General features: G+C 45.5%; 1 non-coding gene across 1 annotated transcript; it reads right to left on the reverse strand.

The window, feature by feature from the left end:
* Positions 1-509: 509 nt before the first annotated feature.
* On the reverse strand, positions 510-582 carry Trnaa-cgc. Its single transcript has one exon. It is a non-coding gene; the product is annotated as a tRNA-Ala (tRNA).
* Between the last annotated feature and the right edge of the window lie 23,045 nt (positions 583-23,627).

Below are 23,627 nucleotides of genomic sequence, written 5' to 3' on the forward strand. Positions count from 1 at the left end.
AGGGCAGAATGACAGAACACTTGCCAGTGAATGTGGTCATGGGAATATGCCAGAACAAACAATCAGGAGAGAGAGGAGAGGGTACACGTCACGTGTAGCTGGAGGCTAGAGAGCACCTTGTTTGGCAACGACGCTCTGTCTGCGTCCTGCAGCCATCATGTGGTTTCCCGCCCACACTCCTGATTGTTCAAAAAGTGGTGCGTTTGAGGCTGCCGGTCAAACTCATTTTACGGGAGTAAATATCCTCCAGTGAGGTGACGACTGTATTCGGCACGTAGGTGACAACAGTTGGTACTTCAGTACTACAATGAAAATTTACGTAGAAAAAAATATAGAGCAGGAGTAGTAGTTTAGTGTTTAACGTCCCGTCGACAAGGAGGTCGTTAGAGACGGAGGACAAGCTCGGATTAGGGAAGGATGCGGAAGGAAATCAGCCGTGCCCTTTGAAAGGAACCATCCCGGCATTTGCTGGAAATGATTTAGGGAAATCACGGAAATTCAAAGCAGGATGGCAGGAGACGGGTTTGAACCGTCATCCTCCCGAATGCGAGTCCAGTGTGCTAACCATTGCACCACCTCGCTCGGTACAATGTACAGGGTGTTTCACTAAATGTGTTTGCCTCTGTAAGTTACGAAGTAATAGGCGACGGAAATATTTATTGCGGAAGGTCACCATTAGAAACGTTACACTGTCTGCGGAGCTATGAACATATTTTATTGTATTATTATCCAAACGGATACAGTAAAAAGATACAATTTTTTAAATGGAATAATACACTCCTGGAAATTGAAATAAGAACACCGTGAATTCATTGTCCCAGGAAGGGGAAACTTTATTGACACATTCCTGGGGTCAGATACATCACATGATCACACTGACAGAACCACATGCACATAGACACAGGCAACAGAGCATGCACAATGTCGGCAATAGTACAGTGTATATCCACCTTTCGCAGCAGTGCAGGCTGCTATTCTCCCATGGAGACGATCGTAGAGATGCTGGATGTAGTCCTGTGGATCGGCTTGCCATGCCATTTCCACCTGGCGACTCAGTTGGACCAGCGTTCGTGCTGGACGTGCAGACCGCGTGAGACGACGCTTCATCCAGTCCCAAACATGCTCAATGGGGGACAGATCCGGAGATCTTGCTGGCCAGGGTAGTTGACTTACACCTTCTAGAGCACGTTGGGTGGCACGGGATACATGCGGACGTGCATTGTCCTATTGGAACAGCAAGTTCCCTTGCCGGTCTAGGAATGGTAGAACGATGGGTTCGATGACGGTTTGGATGTACTGTGCACTATTCAGTGTCCCCTCGACGATCACCAGTGGTGTACGGCCAGTGCAGGAGATCGCTCCCCACACCATGATGCCGGGTGTTGGCCCTGTGTGCCTCGGTCGTATGCAGTCCTGATTGTGGCGCTCACCTGCACGGCGCCAAACACGCATACGACCATCATTGGCACCAAGGCAGAAGCGACTCTCATCGCTGAAGACGACACGTCTCCATTCGTCCCTCCATTCACGCCTGTCGCGACACCACTGGAGGCGGGCTGCACCATGTTGGGGCGTGAGCGGAAGACGGCCTAACGGTGTGCGGGACCGTAGCCCAGCTTCATGGAGACGGTTGCGAATGGTCCTCGCCGATACCCCAGGAGCAACAGTGTCCCTAATTTGCTGGGAAGTGGCGGTGCGGTCCCCTACGGCACTGCGTAGGATCCTACGGGCTTGGCGTGCATCCGTGCGTCGCTGCGGTCCGGTCCCAGGTCGACGGGCACGTGCACCTTCCGCCGACCACTGGCGACAACATCGATGTACTGTGGAGACCTCACGCGCCACGTGTTGAGCAATTCGGCGGTACGTCCACCCGGCCTCCCGCATGCCCACTATACGCCCTCGCTCAAAGTCCGTCAACTGCACATACGGTTCACGTCCACGCTGTCGCGGCATGCTACCAGTGTTAAAGACTGCGATGGAGCTCCGTATGCCACGGCAAACTGGCTGACACTGACGGCGGCGGTGCACAAATGCTGCGCAGCTAGCGCCATTCGACGGCCAACACCGCAGTTCCTAGTGTGTGTCCGCTGTGCCGTGCGTGTGATCATTGCTTGTACAGCCCTCTCGCAGTGTCCGGAGCAAGTATGGTGGGTCTGACACATCGGTGTCAATGTGTTCTTTTTTCCATTTCCAGGAGTGTAGTTGTTTCTATCATGCACTGGACTCAGTAATACCAGCTGTGTATACATCAGTTTAAATTACATTCCTAACACTTTTAGTTTGGGAGCTACAACCCTTCCCGAGTTCGAGTCTCGGCCCGGCACACAGTTTTAATCTGTCACGAAGTTTCATATGAGCGCACACTCCGCTGCAGAGTGAAAATCTCATTCTGGAACCCTTCATAGTTTCAGGGACAGATACCACACGCTGTACATAATACATGGCTGTGTGGTGTGTGATGGATGTTCTGGCGGTGGGAAGTTGATTTAAATGAAATGTTCAAATGTTTGTCCATGTCCCTGAATGCACAATGCAATGTGCTTTCTAAAGGATCTGCGGACGAGATGTAACATCGATGGTGTCACGGAGCAACATGTATCCTCGCTGCGCCGTTTTAGATCAACTGGGGATATGGGCTCACTGACATAAACACGATCCTTTAGCTATCCTCAAGAAATCTAATGCTGCTAAATCTGGCGACCTTGCGGGCCATGAATGAGGACCATGGTGTCCCAACCACTTTCTGCAAACCTGTTGTTTGGTTCTTCCACAACGGCACCCGCAGAATGGGCTGGGTGATCATCATGCTGCCTCCACATATGGACTCTCGTGTGTAAACACACATGTTCAAGGAGACCACTCAAACTGACGACTATAAACGCGCGATATAACCCACCTGTCAGTGTACCAGGGAAGTAGTGTGAACCGATGATTTCAACCACAAGGATTCCACCGAGGATTGTCTGCGGCCCAGTAGTGCACGCTATAGCGATTCACTGCACCATAATTTGTGAACGTGGACTCATCAGAGAATATAACACCTTGTAAAGACTCCAGCGTGAAATTACGTATGGCCCATTCACAGAATGTAACTCTCGCACGGAAATAATTCCTATGCAGCTCCTGGGTCAGTGACAAGCGGTACGGGTGAAACCTGTGGCCGTGTACTATACGCCACACGGATGTGAGACTGACACCAGCAACTGCAGCAACGGCTGGTAAGCTGACATGAGGATCGTGGTGTACAGCAGCTAAAACAAACACCTCCGTCTCCTTGCAGTTCTTCGTCTGTTTCTGCGGCGCATTACGAAGCTGCCTGTTTCCCGGTCGTCGTCGTTCGGCACGTAAGAACGTAATGGCTGCCGGAGCTCTTCGCCTAGGATATCTCACAGCGTACGATATGGCTGCTTCAGTGGCATCCTGTCGGCACTCGCCGAGCATCAGCCACATCTCAATGAACTCGTTGTTCGTGAATGCCATCTTCATCCGATGTCAGTAACTGTGGTATATTGAGCCCCGTTTGTTTGTGTGGCTCGAACTGTCGGATATACGGCCGTGTGCGGCGACAGTCGGCAGTCTAAACAGCGCATCGAGGAAGCTTCTTGTTCCGTGACACCGGCCATCTTCATGTCAGTAACTGTGGTATATTGAGCCCCGTTTGTTTGTGTGGCTCGAACTGTCGGATATACGGCCGTGTGCGGCGACAGTCGGCAGTCTAAACAGCGCATCGAGGAAGCTTCTTGTTCCGTGACACCGGCCATCTTCATGTCAGTAACTGTGGTATATTGAGCCCCGTTTGTTTGTGTGGCTCGAACTGTCGGATATACGGCCGTGTGCGGCGACAGTCGGCAGTCTAAACAGCGCATCGAGGAAGCTTCTTGTTCCGTGACGCCGGCGACGTTACAACTTAGCCGCACTACATTTAGAAAGCGCATTGTGTTATGCGCAGCGTGTGTGGTATCTGCCCCTGAAACTTTGAAGGGCTGTAGCTCCCAAACTAAAAGTGTTAGGAATGTAATTTAAATTGATGTATACACAGCTGGTGTTAATGATTCCAGTGCATGGTAGAAACAACTATTGTTCCATTTAAAAAATTGTATCTTTTTGCTGTAACTCTTTGGATAATAACACAATAAACTATGTTCAGAGCTCCGCAGACAGTGTAACGTTTTTTATGGTGACCTACCGCAATAAATATTTCCGTCGCCTATTACTTCGTAACTTGCAGAGGCAAACATGTTTAGTGAAACACTCTGCAATATCCCTCCTTCCCACCCCCACCACCCATCTCGAAGATTCGCCAAATGATCTGCACGACAAAGTCTTTTGAAGCAGTTGAGATATTTCGAGCGAAACGCAAGATCAAAGATCTCGACTTTGATAATTAGTTCTACTTAAAATATGTTGTAATTATTATTAACTAATTAAATCATCGGTGATACTCGTAATACATTACTCACCCAAAATCCAGTTTCAATTTCGCAATCCTGCGATCAAAGGGAATCGTTTAATATGCACCAAAATGACATTCTGTTTGATTAATGTTTTTACTTCTTCTTTGACTTTTATTTAAGCATTTGTCTAGCTGTTTTTTTGTCTCTTATTTAGCCATTCCATCCCCCTTTTAGCCACCTTCAATCGATATATCATAAACACGATTTGCAATGTGAATAAAACCGGAAGCTTATGAAGGAGTCGGCCGGTCGTGGTGGCCGAGCGGTTCTAGGCGCTTCCGTCCGGAACCGCGCGACTGCTACGGTCGCAGGTTCGATTCTGGCCTCGGGCATGGATGTGTGTGCTGTCCTTAGGTTAGTTAGGTTTAAGTAGTTCTAAGTTCTAGGGGACTGATGACCTCAGATGTTAAGTCCCATAGTGCTCAGAGCCATTTGAACCACTTTTTTATGAAGGAGTCCGTATATCATTGAGAAGCACCGAATTCCCATATAACTGACCGTCAGCACAACTTAAAATTGTATGAACTTTAATTTGTTTCGTAAGACACATCGTAATTGTGACGTAAGGCTTGTGTGACGTCTTGGAAGTGACTCTCAAGCCACAGGAATACACGAAGCAGCCTCAGTTGAATGCAGGCAGTTGTGGGCACAGTCCTGACACGATATGGGCGGGTGTAACAAGCAGCAGCTTTGACAGTTAAAACTGTGCGTATTTTGCAAGATGGTGCTGTATTGCTTTTGCCTATTATGACGGTGGCAACGCTGATGCAGTGACATAGTTTAGTGCATATCACTTGTTACGTCGTTCAGCCATGGAAGCTAAACGGACAAACATTACACAAAGATCTGTTTATTGTATACGAAGTTAAAAAACAGCTCAGACGTAATATGATACCATGGACCTGGATTGCTGGGCAACCAACGACCGCAATCGTAATGTATTCATGTTAGTTGCGGATTTATGGCTCTGCGTTATTAGTAAGGGCTCGTCTTAATGTCACTTTAAATAAAAATAAGTAGGTTTCAACATGTCATTAATTACAAAGCGAATGGATGATGGACGGATCTAAAACTTTCGTTGCTAGGCTTTAAGAAAAGAATGAGACGATCGGCGGTGGCCGAGCGGTTTTAGGCGCTTCAGTCCGGAACCGCGCGGGTGCTACGGTCGCGGGTTCGAATCCTGCCTCGCGCATGGAGGTGTGTGAAGTCCTTAGGTTAGTTAGATTTAAGTAATTCTAAGTTCTAGGGGACTGATGACCTCAGATGTTAAGTCCCATAGTGCCCAAGGCCATTTTTTTGAGACGATCGCCTAGTGGCTGATAGAGAGATGATATCAGAAAACATAGAAGAAGGAAAAAGAAAGCTTAGGGATTAACATCCGGTTGCGACGACGGAATTGAGGACAGAGCACAAGCTTGGAGCCGGAAGCCGATGTTTTAAATTTCTCGTTCAAGAAATCGTTCACACAGGAGAATCATACACACATTCCGTTATTTGAGCATCGGACAGACTCCCGTATGGACGACATAATAACAAGCATTCCTGGCGTACATAAACAACTGGAAGATTTGAAAGCAACTAAATCACCAGCTCCGGATGCGATCCCAGTTCGATTTTACAAAGAGCACGCTAGGGCATTGGCCCCTTATCTAGCTAGCATTTATCGTGAATCTCTCGCCCAGCACAAAGACCCAACAACATGAAAAAAGCGCAGGTGACTGGCCATTAAAAATGCTACACCACGAAGATGACGTGCTACAGACGCGAAATTTAACCGACGGGAAGAAGATGCTATGATATGCAAATGATTAGCTTTTCAGAGCATTCACACAAGGTTGGCGCCGGTGGCGACACCTACAACGTGCTGACATGAGGAAAGTTTCCAACCGATTTCTCATACACAAACAGCAGTTGACCGGCGTTGCATGGTGAAACGTTGTTATGATGCCTCGTGTAAGGAGGAGAAATGCGTACCATCACGTTTCCGACTTTGATAAAGGTGGGATTGTAGCCTAGCGCGATTGCGGTTTATCGTGTCGCGACATAGCAGAATATGGAATCGGCGGATTCAGGAGGGTAATACGGAACGCCGTGCTGGATCCCAAAGGCCTCGTTCAAAAAAATGGTTCAAATGGCTCTGAGCACTATGGGACTTAACATCTGAGGTCATCAGTCCCCTAGAACTTAGAACTACTTAAACCTAACTAACCTAAGGACATCACACAACACCCAGTCATCACGAGGCAGAGGAAATCCCTGACCCCCCGGGAATCGAACTCGGGCGCGGGAAGCGAGAACGCTACCGCACGACCACGTGCATAACACAGTCACGTCGTTTAAATATCTGGGCGTAACGTCCAAAACGATGTGAGGTGGAACCAGCGTGTCAGAACTGTGATGGGGAAGGCGAATGGTCGACTTGGGTTTATTGGGAAAATTTTAGGAAAGAGTGGTTCACCTGTAAAGGAGGCCTCATATGGGACGCTAGTGCGATTTATTCTGGAGTACCGCTCGAGGTTTGGGATCCGTACCAGCTCGGACTGAAGGAAGACATCGAAGCAATTCAGGGGCGGGCTGCTAGATTTGTTACCGGTGGATTCGAACAACACTTAAGTGTAACGGAGATGTTTCGGAACATCAAATGGGAATCCCTGGAGGGAAGGCGACATTCTTTTCTAGAGACACTATTGATAAAATTTAGAAAATCGGCATTTGAAGCTGAGCGCCGAAAGAGTTTGCTGCCGACAACATACAATGGGCGTAAGGACCAAGAAGATAAAATATATGAATTAGGACTTATACGGAGGCATACATACAGTCGTTTTTCCCCCGCTCTATTTGCTAGTGGAACAGTAGGGGAAAAATGACAAATAGTGGTACAGGGTACCGTTCGCCACGCTCCTTACGGTGGCTTGCGGAGTGTAGATGTAGATGTATATGGAAGAAAAGTGTCCGGTGTTCTCTTCCCAGGGATCATCCTGATAATGTCCTTAACTGATTTTGAGATGTTTTTTTATTTATTGCATAGTTACAGACCATCTTCTTCATCCTTGCCCTGTCCCGTTCGCCTACGTGTTGGCTTTGTTGTGTGGTTTTATGCAATGTTAGTGACAGTGGCGGCAGGATGCATTTCGTGACACCACTCCTCCCCCCAACCCCCTCTCCCGCTCCACTCACCCCTCCGGAAAGGAGTTCGCGTACCTCACCTGACTGCACCATGAGTAAGGCTTATGTTCAGTGTGAGATAGTTTTCTGAATGTTTGCGTAACGTGCATCTGAGGCGGGACTTGGTAACCGGCTCAGTCTTTACGCAGTTACCTGCGGAAAACATCCTGAAAACAACATACAGGCTGGCCGGCACGTAGGCCCTCGCAAGTAAAAATGTGTTTCCAGTAGTATTTTAGTTTATACATCGTTGTAATTTTTTCCAGTTCATAAAGAGGTCGGTCGAGTGACTAGGGCCTCCCGTCAGGTAGACCGTTCACCGGGTGCAAGTCTTTCTATCTGACGCCACTTCGGCGACTTGCGCGTCGATGCGGATGAAATGATGATGAGGACAACACAACTCCCAGTCCCTGAGCGGAGAAAATCTCCGACCCAGCCGGTAATCGAACCTGGGCCCGTAGGAGTGACATTCTGTCGAGCTGACCACTCAGCTACCGAGAGCGGACAAAGAGGTCGGTACAGCAACCAGTATGTATTATATGAAAAAACAAGCAGTCTTGGTAGCAGTGTGAAATTAATTTTATCTTTTTTTAAATTATTTCCCAATGACGCGCTTCACCTTTATTTAGGCATCTTCGGACTGGCCTACGGAAGAAATACAATATTTAATAATGGCTCTGATCACAATGGGACTTAACTTCTGAGGTCATCAGTTCCCTAGAACTTAGAACTACTTAAACCTAACTAAGCTAAGGAAATCACGCACATCCATGCCCGAGGCAGGATTCGAACCTGCGACCGTAGCGGTCGCTCGATTCCAGACTGAAGCGCCTAGAACCGCTCGGCCAAATATTTCATAATGATAGTGTGATCCCATTTAGTGAGAGTAGATTACCAAGAAAATATTATAAAACTTACTAATATTTGGTCGCGATGGGTTCGTGGTATACAGTGCATGGAATATCCCAGCGGGTAAATGCCTCCGGTCAAAGCTTTAAAACCTGCGCGGTGTCCTGCAAACTAGAATGAAACAGATCACCGAAAGGTATTTTTACAAAATATGTACCCCACTTCGTCCGTAAATTGGATGCCCACGCTGGAAACGAGAAGGAAGCAGCGGATTACCTTAATACGGCATGTGGCGTAGTCCAAGGCAAACAACAACGCTGTTAGCTATAATACTACTTGGGACTCTCAAAATTGATATTCGGAGCAATCTCTATGATCCTTTACACTTTCACATTACAGCAATGTATTTTTTATATTCTCTAGTTTTTAAATTTTATTCGTACTGATTATTCTGGCTATTAACGTAATCATTTTATCAGCAATTTTTAGAAAACCTATCATTTGTAATAACTGTAGTTGTTTGTTGTTGTGACAAGATTTAGCTTACAGCCTACAGGTGCCATCTGCCGAGAGCTGCGTGCCCAAATATTAGAAACCTTGTGTGTTTTCAATCCGAGTATAATGTGTGGAACCAGAATATGCACTACACATCCGGCATTTTATGATGTAATGCTTCAGTATACGCCTGAACCCGTTTGGTTTGCTTTCGAATCTTATTAAGGTAATTTGCTGCTTCCTTCTGATTGCCATTGCGGGTTGTCAACTTGGGGACAAAGCAGATTATATATTTTTTTAAAAATACCCTTCGGTCATCTGTTTTATTCTATTTGATAGGACACTGCGCAGTGTTTTTAAAGCTTTGCCAAGGGACATTTCCCTGCTGCGATATTTTATGCGCGGCATACCACAGCTACCAAATACCAGTAAATGTGGGGTCGCACCAGTATTATGAAATTGTATGCTTGTTCCGTAGGCCAATCTGAGGACGCCTAAATAAAGGTGAAAAGAGTCATTGCGAAACAATAAAAAAATTTTAACACTTCAACCAAGATTGTTTGTTTCCTCCTATCATTGTAATTATCCATTCGCCCTAACGTTGAAGTGACTCGAAATGTCTGCAGATCGCACGTTTTCTGTATGCCGAAATTGTGTCCTGCCACTCTTGGCGAAACAATGGATGGTCAGTGGTAGAGCACACACAGTATTAGCGGCAAGCGATCCGCGAAAGGCTATTACAGCAGGGCGTCCATTAATAACGAGCATTACCGCCCCGTAACGGGGCAGGTCATTAATCAGCCGTGTTCCCTGTCACACCGCGGAACCTCTTTATGCGCCAAGAAATGAAAGCCGTGATTTACGTCCACTGCAACGTTCCCGTGCACTCTTGTAATTAGCGCAGGCGGCCGGCTTCCAGCGCGTGACGTGACTTCCCGCGGTCACACGTTGCAAGCTTCACCCACTGGGCGCTTGCGTACGCTGAAAAGATACCAGCTCCCTGTGTTTTGCTGGGCTGTGAATGGTCAAGCAGACTAGTTCGTTAGGAATTCTGAGATAATCAGGTTGGTGCCAAAATAATCTGCGGTACCTTGTGCTTTTCTGAATTTGTTTTGTGTAGAATGAATGATCACTGAAACAGAATTACTCAGTCACCCTGAATTTTCTCGTGAACTGCTGCGAAGGTATCAAAACGTTGTAACATCCACGACACTATGTTCTAACCACAAGATGTTAAAATGAACTGTACAAACTTCAACAAATATTATCGATACTATGTATGAACAGACTCTATAGTGTGAAAAGGACGATAATTATTTCATTTTTTCTGTAATAATTTAATTTCTGTGTGAATTAAAACTATTATCAGAGAACTACATTCATGGACAACGACAATTATAATCTTTTCTTGTTATCTGTGATAATTGTGGTTCAGTTCTTCCTGTGCTAACCGATGAACTATTCGGGCGTGAGACGTGTGAGGTCTGTAAAGAGAAAACCTGTAACTATATATTGTTAATTATTATTTGAAAAATAGAGTCGCTATTGTCTAGACGTGGATTTGTATTTATTTCAATTGTAGTCCAATCTAGTTAATGTTTTTATGTGTTAATTTTCAGCTCCGCAATTAGGAGCGCAGCCGATAGCGCTAGTAACTTAACAGCGGAGTTTACTAGTGGTTGGTATAAAAAATATGACGGTATTTAGCATTGAAAATGATTTTAAATGCTAAAGAATAGAGATAAAAGGCTTAAAGAGTTTTATCTAAATATATTACCTTGATATAAAATAAATCGGGAATAACAAATGCTTCAAATGGCTCCGAGCACTATGCGACTCAATATCTCAGGTCATCAATCCCCTAGAACTTAGAACTACTTAAACCTAACTAACCTAAGGACATCACACCCATCCATTCCCGAAGCAGGATTTGAACCTGCGACCGTAGCAACCCGCGGTTCCAGACTGAAGCGCCTAGAACCGCATGGCCACCACGGCCGGCCGAGAATAACAATAGACAAATTGACTATCGTCTATCTGCCGCCATCTTAGCAAAAATATCTTCACGGCACTTTTGAATCGAGAATTTTGACAAATATAAAAGTTGTTAGATATAAATGAATGGAAGTAAATGGGCACTGGTGGTCCCGAATCTACTTTAAAAGAGAGAATTCAACTCAGACTGAATCCTTAAATACAGTGCTCACAGCACGTTACATGATATCAATTTCTTATTTGCTGATGTATGAAGCCTAATTATTTCGGACGATTTACATGAAATATTTTATTAGGAGACATACGTCAGTGTTGTGCGTGGGTAGTATTTTGTGACTAAATGTTCCCTTTGCTAGAGAAAAGTGCTTCCATCTTAAGTAACAGTTGTGTAAAATCTGATAAATGATATGCAATTTAGTGCCACTCACACGACTTTACAGACAACATTTCTACACAACGTTAGGTGGAGATTTCTTTAGCAGAGTGACAAATATTAGTCGGGATAATCAATTTTGAGATCAAACGATTTGTTACGCTGACAATAGGTAACTGGTTATATATATTTTTGATCTACCTCAAATATCATTTAGAAGTAATTAGTCACGAAATACTATAAACCGGTTCCGCAACAACGTGTAAGATGGGTCAGAGCAGAGAATTTGAACATCTTTTTTAATTTATTGGAGCATGCAGTGGTGGCGTAGCTAACGCACGGCTCTAACTGCAATACGATCTTATCGTCGTTGTGACAGTCATGCCTCTTCCGAAGAGTGCGCCATCCGCCCCTGGTAGCTGAGAGGTCAGCACGACGGAATGTCATACATAACGGCCCTGGTTGGATTCCCGACTGCGTCGGAGGTTTTTCTCCGCTCAGGGACTGGGTGTTGTGTTGTCCTTATCATCATCATTTTATCCCCATCGACACGCAAGTCGCCGAAGTGGCGTCAACTTGAAAGACTTGCACCCGGCGACCGGTCTACCCGACAGGAGGCCCTAGCCACACGGCAGTTCCATTTCCATGTGTAACAAAGAACGAAGGGCAGTCATGGCGTAGCAGGCTATCTCGGCGATACATCTGGTGCTCATTCTGAATCTTGTCACTGTCTGCAACATTTGAAGCATGTGCTGCGCTGCACAGTCGGCTATGGGTACAGCAATTTCACCAACAACTGCCATGGGAATGGCCCGCCTCCCTCTTTCTGCTATACTATCTAGGTCACCTGTTTCAAGTTTCTTGATCGTATTCTTTAGCCCATTTATTTACATGAGGCTTCAACACAGCTGTTTTTGTCGGCGACATTTCCGCAATACGGCGCTGCTATTGCTGCCGTTCTCATAAAACAACTTTACCGGCAGTGCGCTGATTTTCTTCTCACCAGCCATCGCGCTTCGTACGGAAAACTTCAACCCTCTTCACTTTTTACACCAAGAGCCACGTCACTGGAGAAATAAACACTCGTCGCCAAGCGACAGACAGCGCACTGACGTCAGAACAGGAAACTTTCACATTTTGACTGCTTACAGCGCTATACTTTCACCTAGTGGCAGAAAGTGGAACTATTATTATTGTTTTTTTTTTTTTTTTTAGTATACTCTGCGATCGCATGTACTATGTTTCGGCGTCCTGAAATGTGTACAGCACGCACTGCAGCATTCGGAACACTGTCAGTATAATTATAACCCCCGGTACTGGGGCTTCACGTCAACTCACCGTGCATTATCATGTAGCGGACTTTTGCTGCCGTGATAAAGGACGCTTGCGCCAACAGTGTCCAGTTTTAGGTCCACGTTCGACTGGCCATCAGAAGTTAATCCTAACGTCCAAACGACGCTCCTGTTGACGCTCATTGGATATGCAGTAGCAGTCAGGGGCAGCTCCGCAGAACAGCACCTTGGTCGGCTGCCGTGAGTCCAGACCAGCAATGATGCTGCACCTTCCATCGCACTACCCAACAGAGCTGTTTCATACGTTGGCAGGCGTTATCTATGTACAAGAGCATTTCTGTAAGATATAGCGAACCTTCTTTGTTAAGACCGACGATTCAAACTGGCAAATCTGGTCAATGGTACATAAAAACAAACAGTAACCTGTTACACTTTAAACTGGAAGCTAGCAACAGGACAAGAAGAAATCAAAGAAAAACCCAATGGCTGTTATAAATGGATGAGGAAAAACCAGGAGGTTTATTCTCCATCACACTCAGGGACATGTACAAGCCGCCAATGGCCGATGTCGACCGCAGCTGAGCGGCGCATAAAGCTGGCGGGGGACGACCGCCACCACAACAGTGTGGAACGCCTCTTGGGGGCCGAGCCACTCACAGCAATGGAACAAGGCTGGCAGCCGTGACTGTCTAGAAGAGACAATTGCGTGAGCTAGTATCAACCACACCATTCTGCTTGCTGGATTTTGATCCTGAATTGTACCATGACTTTTTTTCTCGTTATTGGCTTTCATTCAGTTTTCTCCTCTCAACGAACTTGGCTTTGCATATGAATAACGCTTTCATTTTGGGAAGAAACAGAAAATCAGTTGCAATGTCTTACCGGGGAGTTTGCCTTATTCACAGGTACGCAGTTTCGGGCCTAGAAGGGGGAGGGGGTGCACTCCCACCCCCTCTCCCTTACAAACAGTATTTGGTAAAAGTGTTTATTTTTTTACGTGGATCTGTAAAATATCGAGTCAACTTTCGGGCTAAAGTAGCGTAGAACATGTGATACTGAATCGGATACTGTAATTCAGACCAGTCATATTATTCTTTGGGTGACGTGCATTTCGAAAAACTAAAAAAAAAAAAAAAAATGTTTCAAACGGCTCTGAGCACTACAGACTTAACATCTGTGGTCATCAGTCCCCTAGAACTTAGGACTACTTAAACCTAACTTACGTAAGGATATCACACACATCCATGCCCGAGGCAGGATTCGAAAAACTAAAAACTATGGTGGCTACTCCTAGGCCAGGAGGGAATTTCTCCCTGGCTAATGGTCTTCAGTGACGAAGAGTGTCGTGGGTGCGTCATTCAGTGACTTGGTGAAGCCTTACTGTAGTCTTACCTACGCGATCAGATACCAGGGCCTAGGGAATGCCGATAAAGCAAACTTAAACTGCCGACGGAAGTGGCTGCTACAATCTGCCGTACAGCGAGAAGTTTTAGAATGTCCACGAATGCACAAGATGTACAGGATGAATGTGGGTCCACCGCTGCAAATTATTCCTGTTCTGTTAAAAAATATTTGTGCTTCCGAGATTATGGCTATATCGCAATGTAGGGAATCAAGTCTGTCGAGGTATGAGAGTGCTAGCAGATGTTGGGAAGGGCAGAGTTCGGCGAGGGACTATAGCGTCAGAGCAAGCAGCCAAAGCAGAGGTCGGTAGTTCTGCATCGAGAGGCAGAAAAATGGACAGACGAAGTGTCCGGCGACACCACAGGTAGGAAGAGCGGTCACTGCAATGAATCGTGACTTGAAACGCCGTGAAATGTTGCTTCAGTTGACGCATATATGTGTCCCAGTCCTCTGCAGCGTCATTGAAAGGAGGGAACGACACAGAACGGAGCTTGGTGTCGAGAGCAGGAGGCGCCTGCACACGAAGTTTGTCCGTCAAAAGCTGAAGCGACTTTTGTAACTGTCTCTGGTTCATCAGCTACTGCTGTTGCTCGAGCAGGCTAACTAGTTTAGCTTCCATGCTACGAAACAACTTCCTCTTTCCTCGTCGCCAATTACGGTATCCGCGAGTAGCTGCATACCAGTGTACACACCACAACAGCCGAAGAGAAACGATGACAATGCACGGCAGGAAGACCACCTGCGGACGGGACGCAAACCCGTGCCGAAGTCGAGCAACTGAGTTGACCGAATGGCGAACCTAACATGACAAAAGCAAGTCATTAGCAACCTGCAACGAACCTTCGAGACAATGTCGGCAACAGGTTGAGTACGAGCCACAGTTTAAATCGAGACCAAAGAGGAAAATCAATACCAAAGCAAAGTCGTCGATGAGTAGATAGCAGTACAGTGAAGTGAGTAACGAATGCTACCAAATGAAATACACGAATGACTGAGTGGTCCTTTTTCTCCTTATTGTAATTTCATTTCCTAGCCCCACATGGGCAGGCATCATATCTAATCGAATGTGCGTATGGGATACAAAGTCATTCAAAAACTCTAGTGAACAATTGAAAGATAGATGGCAGGGAGGGCTGGCAGTGGCACAGTCCACTGCTCTTCAGCCAAACAGCTTTATAAAACACAGAAAGGGGGATTCTTACATAAAAAGGGGGACAAAAAAAGGGAAGATAAAAACACTGAAAATGGAGATGAGTGGACTTAAAATACACACTAATTTGGGGACATGCATTGGGGGACAGTTAAAAGTCGACATAAAGTTAAAAGAACACAGCTGGCAATTTGAGGCACACTGAAAAAAAAAAAACACTTGAGGCAAAAACAATGTAGAAGGCAGCCACAGTATAAGAAGCATACGAATGAGCATGGACTATATACAGGTCAAGCACACAAATAAACCACATCACTAGATGACACTGTATAATGGCATCAAACACAACACGAATGCAGCACTCTTGATAATGAATAAAAACTTGGAGGATGTGCCGGGGGGGGGGGGGGGGGGACAAGGGAGAAGAGAAAAGGAAGCGAGAAGGAGGGGAGACAAAGTGGGATGAGGTGGGGGGCGTGGTGAAGTTGGGTTGGGGAGGGAAGGGATGGGAGAGGAAAACAGCTGAGGAGGGGGTACAGGGACTCAGGGAGGGAAGGAGGAAATTCTGCTCTGGGAGAAGGAGGGGAGAGGAAAATGGGGCCCTGGGAAGGGGGAGGGAACAAGGCCAGGTTACATTTGTAAGGAAGAGTAGATGTAACAGCAGGGGGAGGTGATGGAAATTCACTAATGAAGGAGATGGGAGGAGTGGAGATGGAGGTATACAGCGATAGAGGCGCAACAATGGGCGAGGAGGTGGAGAGGAAGGAGGAAACCAGGGGGTGGGGGCGATCAAGCCTGCAAAACACTTAAAAGGATGTGTGGTCACACAGGAGTCGTGTGGGGGAAGGAAGGCAGATACGGAAGGCAAGGCAGAGTGCGTGGCATTTGAGGATTTGGAGGGCCTTGTAAAAGTAGGAGGGGGGGGGGGGGTGGGCGGTGATTCAGGCAATGCTGGCAGAACAGAGGATAAGATGGATGAGAGATTTGTAGGTGTGGAGGATGATGGAAGGATGCAATCCCCATGTCTGGCCAGACAGGAGTTTCAGGAGGCGGAGGTGGGAATGGGCTTTCTGCTGGATGGTCAGGAGGTGAGGGGTCCAGGTGAGGTGACGATCGAGAGTGAGGCCAAGGAATCTCGGGGTGAGCTTGATGGGACGACCATAAATGGTGTAGAAATCGTGTAGACAGAAGGAGTGGGTGGTGCAGCCTATGATGATTGCCTGAGGTTTGGAGGGGTTGATACGAAGGAACCACTGGTTACACCAAATGGTGGTCAAGGTGGGTTTGGAGGGTGCTTTGGGACTGTTGAAGGGTAGGATAGAGAGCCAGGAAGGCGGTGTCATCAGCATATTGGAGGAGGTGGACAGGAGAGGGCAGCTTGGGCATATCGGCAGTGTACAGGAGATAGAGGAGAGGGGGGAGGACAGAGCCCTGGTGGACACCAGCACTGGGATAAAAGATACGGGAGTTCGTGTTGTGGAGGGTAACATAGGAAGGACGGCGTGAGAGGAAGGAAGCGACCAGATAAACAAAATGGATAGGCAGGGCGTAGGTTTGGAGTTTAAAGAGGAGACTGTGGTGCCATAAGTAGTCGTAGACATTTTGGAGGTCGAGGGAAACAAAAATGGTGGAGCGACGGCATTTAAGCTGGAGGGAGAGTAGGTGGACGAGGTTAAGGAGCTGCTCTTCGGCGGAGGAGGAGAAGAATCGGAAGCCACACTGGATAAGGGGGAGGAGGTGGTGTTGATTATGGTGTTGATGGATACGATGGGAGAGGATGGATTGAGTGGTCGCGGTGCGGCGGTATTTATGACGGCTGCGAGGGACACTATCAGTCGGTGTATGCAGGTGGTGAAGCGGTGGCGCACTCACTAGGCGAGTGCAGCGCTGCGGCGACACTGCCCTCTATCGTTCATCGATATCCATTTGCTCTGATGGGCATTCAACTTCTGAGCAGCCCGATACTAGAAGGACGTACTAATTTTTCATTCATAAACGGTTTTACACTAAGACTCATACCTAGAGGGATCGCTAACTTTGTCAAATATTTCAAAACCGCAAAAATAAACAGTAAACGATAGTTCCTAATCGTTGTTGACCTCATACCGATGCAAAAGATTAGGAAGGACAATGAACTGCGTGGCTCGCCAATTCAAAACATTTCTTACTTTTGGAATGACCCTCGTATTTACGAACCGAAAGCCAATTTATCATAAAGTAATTATATATTTTTTTAACACATTGTAAGGGCCTTGAGCTGTGCGCGGCTCGCACTCATGCCGTTTATTGGTCGTCTTCTTGTTATTATGGTACTGTCGCCTCCTTTCTTGTTCGATTTATTGTCACTAAGTTGTTGGTTTGCTTGCCCGTGAGTGGCAGCAGCAGCGCTTATCGATAAGTGCACTTTCGTACTATCTCTGGAGCGACCGCTAGTATTTCTGGCTCGTCGTGTATCGAGAAGTGAGTCGGGGACGGAGCGCCAGTGAGGTGCGGACAGCCACTGCTCGCCGATCGCTGGAGACACACATGATCTGTCCGACGGAAGGAGACTGGAGCGGGATGACCGTTGGTTGGTCGTCTCATCGGGCGACGTGTATTTGGTGTTTTGACCGTTACTGGGCCTCGTCAGTTGGTCATCTTGCCGGACGTGGGTCGGTTGCTTCCTTGTACAGAGATATTGTGGCCAGTGGGCAAGAGTTACCTCTGCATGGTTAGGTCCGAGCCAGTGTACCTGGGTTGCCGTGTCTCCAAGTTCCGAACGGACGTGAACTTTGGTTGGAGCTGCAGTCAACTTCGGACGGCCAAGACTCGCCCGACCGTTGCCGACACTCGTAATTTGAGTGGGCACGACCTGGGTTGGTCGTTCGGACGGTTGTCTCATCGAACGACGTGCATTTTGTTGCTGACCGCTTGTGGAAACTCCCTGTGTGTCCTTGTTGTTCCACAGTGATTGCTTTTACGATTCTTCGAGTTGTTGTGCAAGTGTGTTTAGCGGAATTGTGTGTAGCTTCTGTGATTTCGCTGAGAAAATGAATGCTGTCTGCGTACTGGAGTAGGCAGTTGGACCTTTGCGACGGAGGGAATTGATTAGGCTGTTAGTTGGTTCTTCAGCCGTCCCGAGGTCGTGTTGCCACCCTGTTATGTAGTGTTAAGCTTGGCTGCCTGTCTCACCTAAACTGTTGTCAGTTTCCTCCCCAGGCCGACCCTTGGGGGCACTTCTGGGTACCACTGTTTGTTGTTTGTGATTGTCATTTTCTTTGATCGCAGGTACTGTGCCAGGCCTTCAGCCGTGTATTAAATTTATCTGTTTTATGTTTAATATATGGCCTCCGGCCGTGTTTCATTGAAAATTCTTGTTGTTCTGTATATAGGCCTTCAGCCGCCTTTTTTCAGAATCTGTGGCTTTAATATGTAAATCCTTGTCTTTATGGTTTCTCTTTAATTATCTTGAATTCTTGAAGCGGCCTGCAGCCGTGTTCTGTAAATGTTTATCTTAAGGTTGTCTTTAATTATTCGTGAGTAATTGTTTGGGCTTTCAGCCGACAAGATACTTCAAGTATTCGTAAGATGTTTTTCTGTTGTACTATTTAAAAGCTGATCTTTAAAGTCTCTCTTTTATTATGTAAAGAAAGTTTATTTTTAATTGGGCTTTCAGCCGAAGAATTAACTTGAATTTTCCTTAATTTGTAAATGCTTGGCTTTTAAAGAATTTCCTTAGCTGATCTGAAATATTATTTCGGCCTTTAGCAGAGAAGTTATTGTAATTTTAGTTAATTACGACCTTCAGCCGTTACCCTAAATCCTGGTGTTTTAAAAGCAATATGTGCATTGGTTTAAGGAATAAAGTTGTACGTGTTCTTGTATAAATAACAGTAATTGACCATGACCCCTTTCCACAAACTGATCCACTGTCCTGCGAAACCAGATTTCAGGCCTGAAGGATTTGTGCCTAAGACTCGCAAAACTACTGAACTCGTTCTGACTTCCAGATCTACCGTAGCAAGTGCGTACTGGAACTGGGGTCAATACTGGATAAGAAAGAACCGCAAGATAGAGAATGATTGATAGTCCATTCACGCCTGGTTAGACAGCTAGACGCAGCGGCGCAGGTAACATTCGATTTTCCCAACACCCAAGGGAATATCTTTCTACCTACAGCTGGCTGGGGAACGAAATTCATGCGCTCAGAAGCTCTTGCGTTGATTTTACCACATACAGATGGTCTCTAATGTAGTATAAGAATTATGCCCGACAAAACTCCAAAAAAAGGAAGAAAATTGTCTTTGGAGCAGAGAGAACATCAAAGCGACACTAAGATGCCGATTCATGACGCTGCTCCGGATGTCGTTTGCAGTCGGTACATTACTAAACTTTATGAACGGAGGCCCTGACAGAGTCAATTAGCACACAGGGAGGAGGAAATACTTTCTAGGAAGAAAAAATGCGAAGCATGCAAATTTCTTTTCTACTCCAATCGGAACATAAGGGTTGCAAGTTGTCATCTTGGGCGGCTCTTGAAAATCCTGTTTATTCCTCTTTTCTTCCTGAAAAACTCTTAGATGTCTTCATTGTAATCGCGACTTGTTCAGTATCCTGTTCAACGTCATTGGACCAAGGTTCCTACCCTTTCTAGTCTACAAAACCGGCAAAATTTGCTTCGAATAGTTTTATTATCCGTCTTGAGTACATTAAATTTTTAAATGATCGGTTTCGATTCATCGTGAACCATCCTAAGCTCTGAATATATCAGTTGGAAAAGTCCATCTGCCAGCAAATTTGCGTAATGAAATAATGATAATAACAGCAAATAAATGATAACAATAATAAAAATTAATGACATCAAGACCGATAACAAATTTGTTTGAAAACCAGTGATAGAGAATTTTTCTCTCCAAAGACATTATGTCGAAAATTCGCTTCACCAATCTATTCGATCTTATTCGCATTTTATGGACATAGTAAGCAAAAAGCCTTTTACGCTTTGTATTTGTCACTTTTTCCACAAATAAATACAGTATGTTGCTATGTCGTCTTCTATATTTCTCTTAAAGTATATAACAACTCTTTCTATGTGACGTTGCTTTGCTTCCACTTTCTCGTTCAGGCCTTCTTTACTCATCGCAAATAATTCCGCTGCGTACAGTTTCCGGTCGAACGGCTGCCAAGTGGCCCAGCTAGGTGTTAAACGGCACGGACCGCTTGTTGTAAACGTCTTGTTGGCTCAGGTAAGAAGGTCTCTTCCAAAGCCAAGTTCAGTTCTGTGGGAGGTTTTGGTTCAAAATGGTTCAAATGGCTCTGAGCACTATAGGACTCAACTACTGTAGTCATAAGTCCCCTAGAACTTAGAACTACTTAAACCTAACTAACCTAAGGACATCACACACATCCATGCCCGAGGCAGGATTCGAACCCGCGACCGTAGCGGTCATGCGGTTCCAGACTGTAGCGCCTTTAACCGCTCGGCCACTCCGGCCGGCGGTGGGAGGTTTTAACTGGCGGCAAAGGTAGTTTTTAAGCAGGCAGGTAATTTCGTTATTGTCAAATAAAGACGAATGTGACAAAATTGTGATTCTGACCATCGCGTCGACAACCGCTCATCTTCTTTTCACAATCATTGCTGTAGTCGTTTACCATAAAAACATCTGGAAGCCCGTTCTCTGTAGTTGTTTGGTTCCGTCCTAGTGACGAGACCCACTCATGCTTCCCCATGCGGTGACGCTGTTGAAAGAAGATGAGGCAATGGTCAGCCGACATCGGGTGTTCTCGGGGCTGATGTCAGCGTTAATCAGTTAAAGTACAGCTTGTACACGGCACAAGGCGCACACAACGTCGCGTCCAGCGACGTGTTTGGGAGGCGTAGTCTGCCAGGAAACGAGGTCAAGCTATCTGTACTACTCAAAGAAATCACCTTCGTACGTTATAAGAATTTCAAGCACAAGTACGAAACATTTCAAATTTAATAACGTAACTGCAGCGCTACGGATAACGTATCGTCAGGGTCCAGTGATTGTTAAATTAGTGGTTCAAATCTCTTTAACATCAATATTTAGCCCGCATCTTGTGGTCGTGCGGTAGCGTTCTCGCTTCCCACGCCCGGGTTCCCGGGTTCGATTCCCGGCGGGGTCAGGGATTTTCTCTGCCTCGTGATGGCTGGGTGTTGTGTGATGTCCTTAGGTTAGTTAGGTTTAAGTAGTTCTAAGTTCTAGGGGACTGATGACCATAGATGTTAAGTCCCATAGTGCTCAGAGCCATTTGAACCATCAATATTTATCTAATTTTAAATTATATGTCGTTATCAAATGTAAATGACGATAAAAATATTGAATCATAATTTTCTAATAAAAATAACTTCATTAGTTTTTAATTATCTATCATATGAAAATAAATATTTTCCCTTTGATGTTTCGCAATTTTGTACAACATTTTACTTCGTCGTGAATATTCAAATTCTCGTTCAATTAGTTATTAGTAATTAACATATACATAATTATGTTCACGAATTTGGAATTAAAAATAACAGTACTAAATTTGACATAACAAGAATCGAACCAGCGAGATCACTGCTACAACATTTTTGCACTACACAGTCATCTGCTGACGTCCTTGTTAATTAGATCGAAATGTTTTTACCTAACACCTCTAGGAAATCATCTCATCTTCAAAGCCGTACCAGCTTCCGTGCTTTAGCTGCGCGGAGAGAGCATTATTGTTGGTTGTCGATGACGAATGAAGTGGTAGTTAAGGGTGTCAGAAATCAGAAGACTCTCTGAGAAAACTGCATCTGCAAAGGCCTGATGCACGTAAATTAGTTTTACAACTAAAAGGTGTAGCAGCATTACGATCGAGAGCAACGTGGATAGCAAAGTGAAAACCAATGCTTCCCCCCAGTCTTGTACATATAAACTTGTTATTTTATCAGAAAAACTAAAAGTCATTGATTCAGAATTGGACTTAATCACCAGACCACGGCTGGAAATATTACTGCTTTCGACACTACATTCGCCATCTTCAGAAAATTCATCAAGCTTGCTGACTAGGCTTATATACAATACAATGAAAAATAAAATTGTGGAACTGTTAGATGACGATCAGCTGGGCTTTATTCCAGGCAAAGGGTTCAGTGACGCAGATCATACTTTATACTTGACAAGGGAAGCAAGACTTTGAAAAAATCAAGACGTTTCGATGGTATTTGTTGATGTATAAAGATCTTCCAAGGTAGTGTCGAATAAGACTTTAGCCACAATAGCTGTGCGCTGGAGGGATAGACAATTTGTGCAAGAAAATGTGTTATGCAGGGCCACAATGCAAGGGAGGTACGATTCTGCGTGCTCTATACTACCGGTCTGCAGATGTACTGACCAAAATATTTTCAAATGCGTTGCTGACATGGAATTAAGATATTTTATATGAAGAAACTACGCCCAGAACGGTACTGTCAGCATCAGAGGCATTTGCGAAACAGAAGAGAGGTTGGAATTAGCTCTATGTTGACAGGATTGTTTGTAAACAGTAGCTAAAAAAAGTGCAATTTTACAGTTAAGAACATATGGAAAAGTATTTTTAATATTTAGTTTGGGATTCCACAAGGTGTCTCTTCCCACCAGGGCTGGATGTTTGTGATCATATCCAGTACAGAGTGCGGAGCCTTTCAAGCAAATGCCGATGGCCTGAAGGGGGTAGAGAGCTTTCTGATTGGGACAGTTTGAAATGGTCTTTCTAGTTCCAGTATTTGCCTTACAAGGAAGGTAACATTCCAGGGACCTTGGCAAAATCAGTATTACCCTTAGTACAGGTGGGCGTCATCGTTCTATAATTACACGTATTTCCGCGTAACATCGCGCTAAACATAGAAGTTATGCTCTTACAGTAATTAAAGTGGGCATGGGACTACGGAAAGGTCCCACAATTAGTCTCACCTACCCTCTTATAAACGGTAATAATACCCGTAGGAACAAAACGCTGGCTGAAACTGGAACTGTACAACAGCGAAATACTACTGACCTCACAGGAATATACCCTTGGGATGTCTTAAAACATCGACATCGTTCAAGATCCCAGAGTCCAACAACACTAGCTTCTCTGGTATCGGCTCTTGAGGTGAGTGGTATACCATTCCTCCATAGCTATTCAGACACCCCACTGAATGTGTACCCAACAGAGTTCAAGACGCCATACAGATGCTGTGATAGATATCCGGATACTTTTGATCAGATAGCATATTTCAGCCATTCTTTCTCAGTTACTTCTTCACTTAGGTTTATCTTTTCCAGCAGAATGCTTATTTTGTTTCTGATCAAACTTGTCTCGTTTATTCATCTAGATATCAGCACTGATTCTGATTTTTTATCGTTTTCATTTATTCCGTGATTGTTGCGTTGGCACTAGATGTAGACACTATAGGTTCCCAATTGACGAGTCACATGTATACACTTCGATACGCGTAATCT

Source organism: Schistocerca piceifrons, chromosome 4 (genome assembly GCF_021461385.2).
Source record: "Schistocerca piceifrons isolate TAMUIC-IGC-003096 chromosome 4, iqSchPice1.1, whole genome shotgun sequence".
NCBI lineage: Eukaryota > Metazoa > Arthropoda > Insecta > Orthoptera > Acrididae > Schistocerca > Schistocerca piceifrons.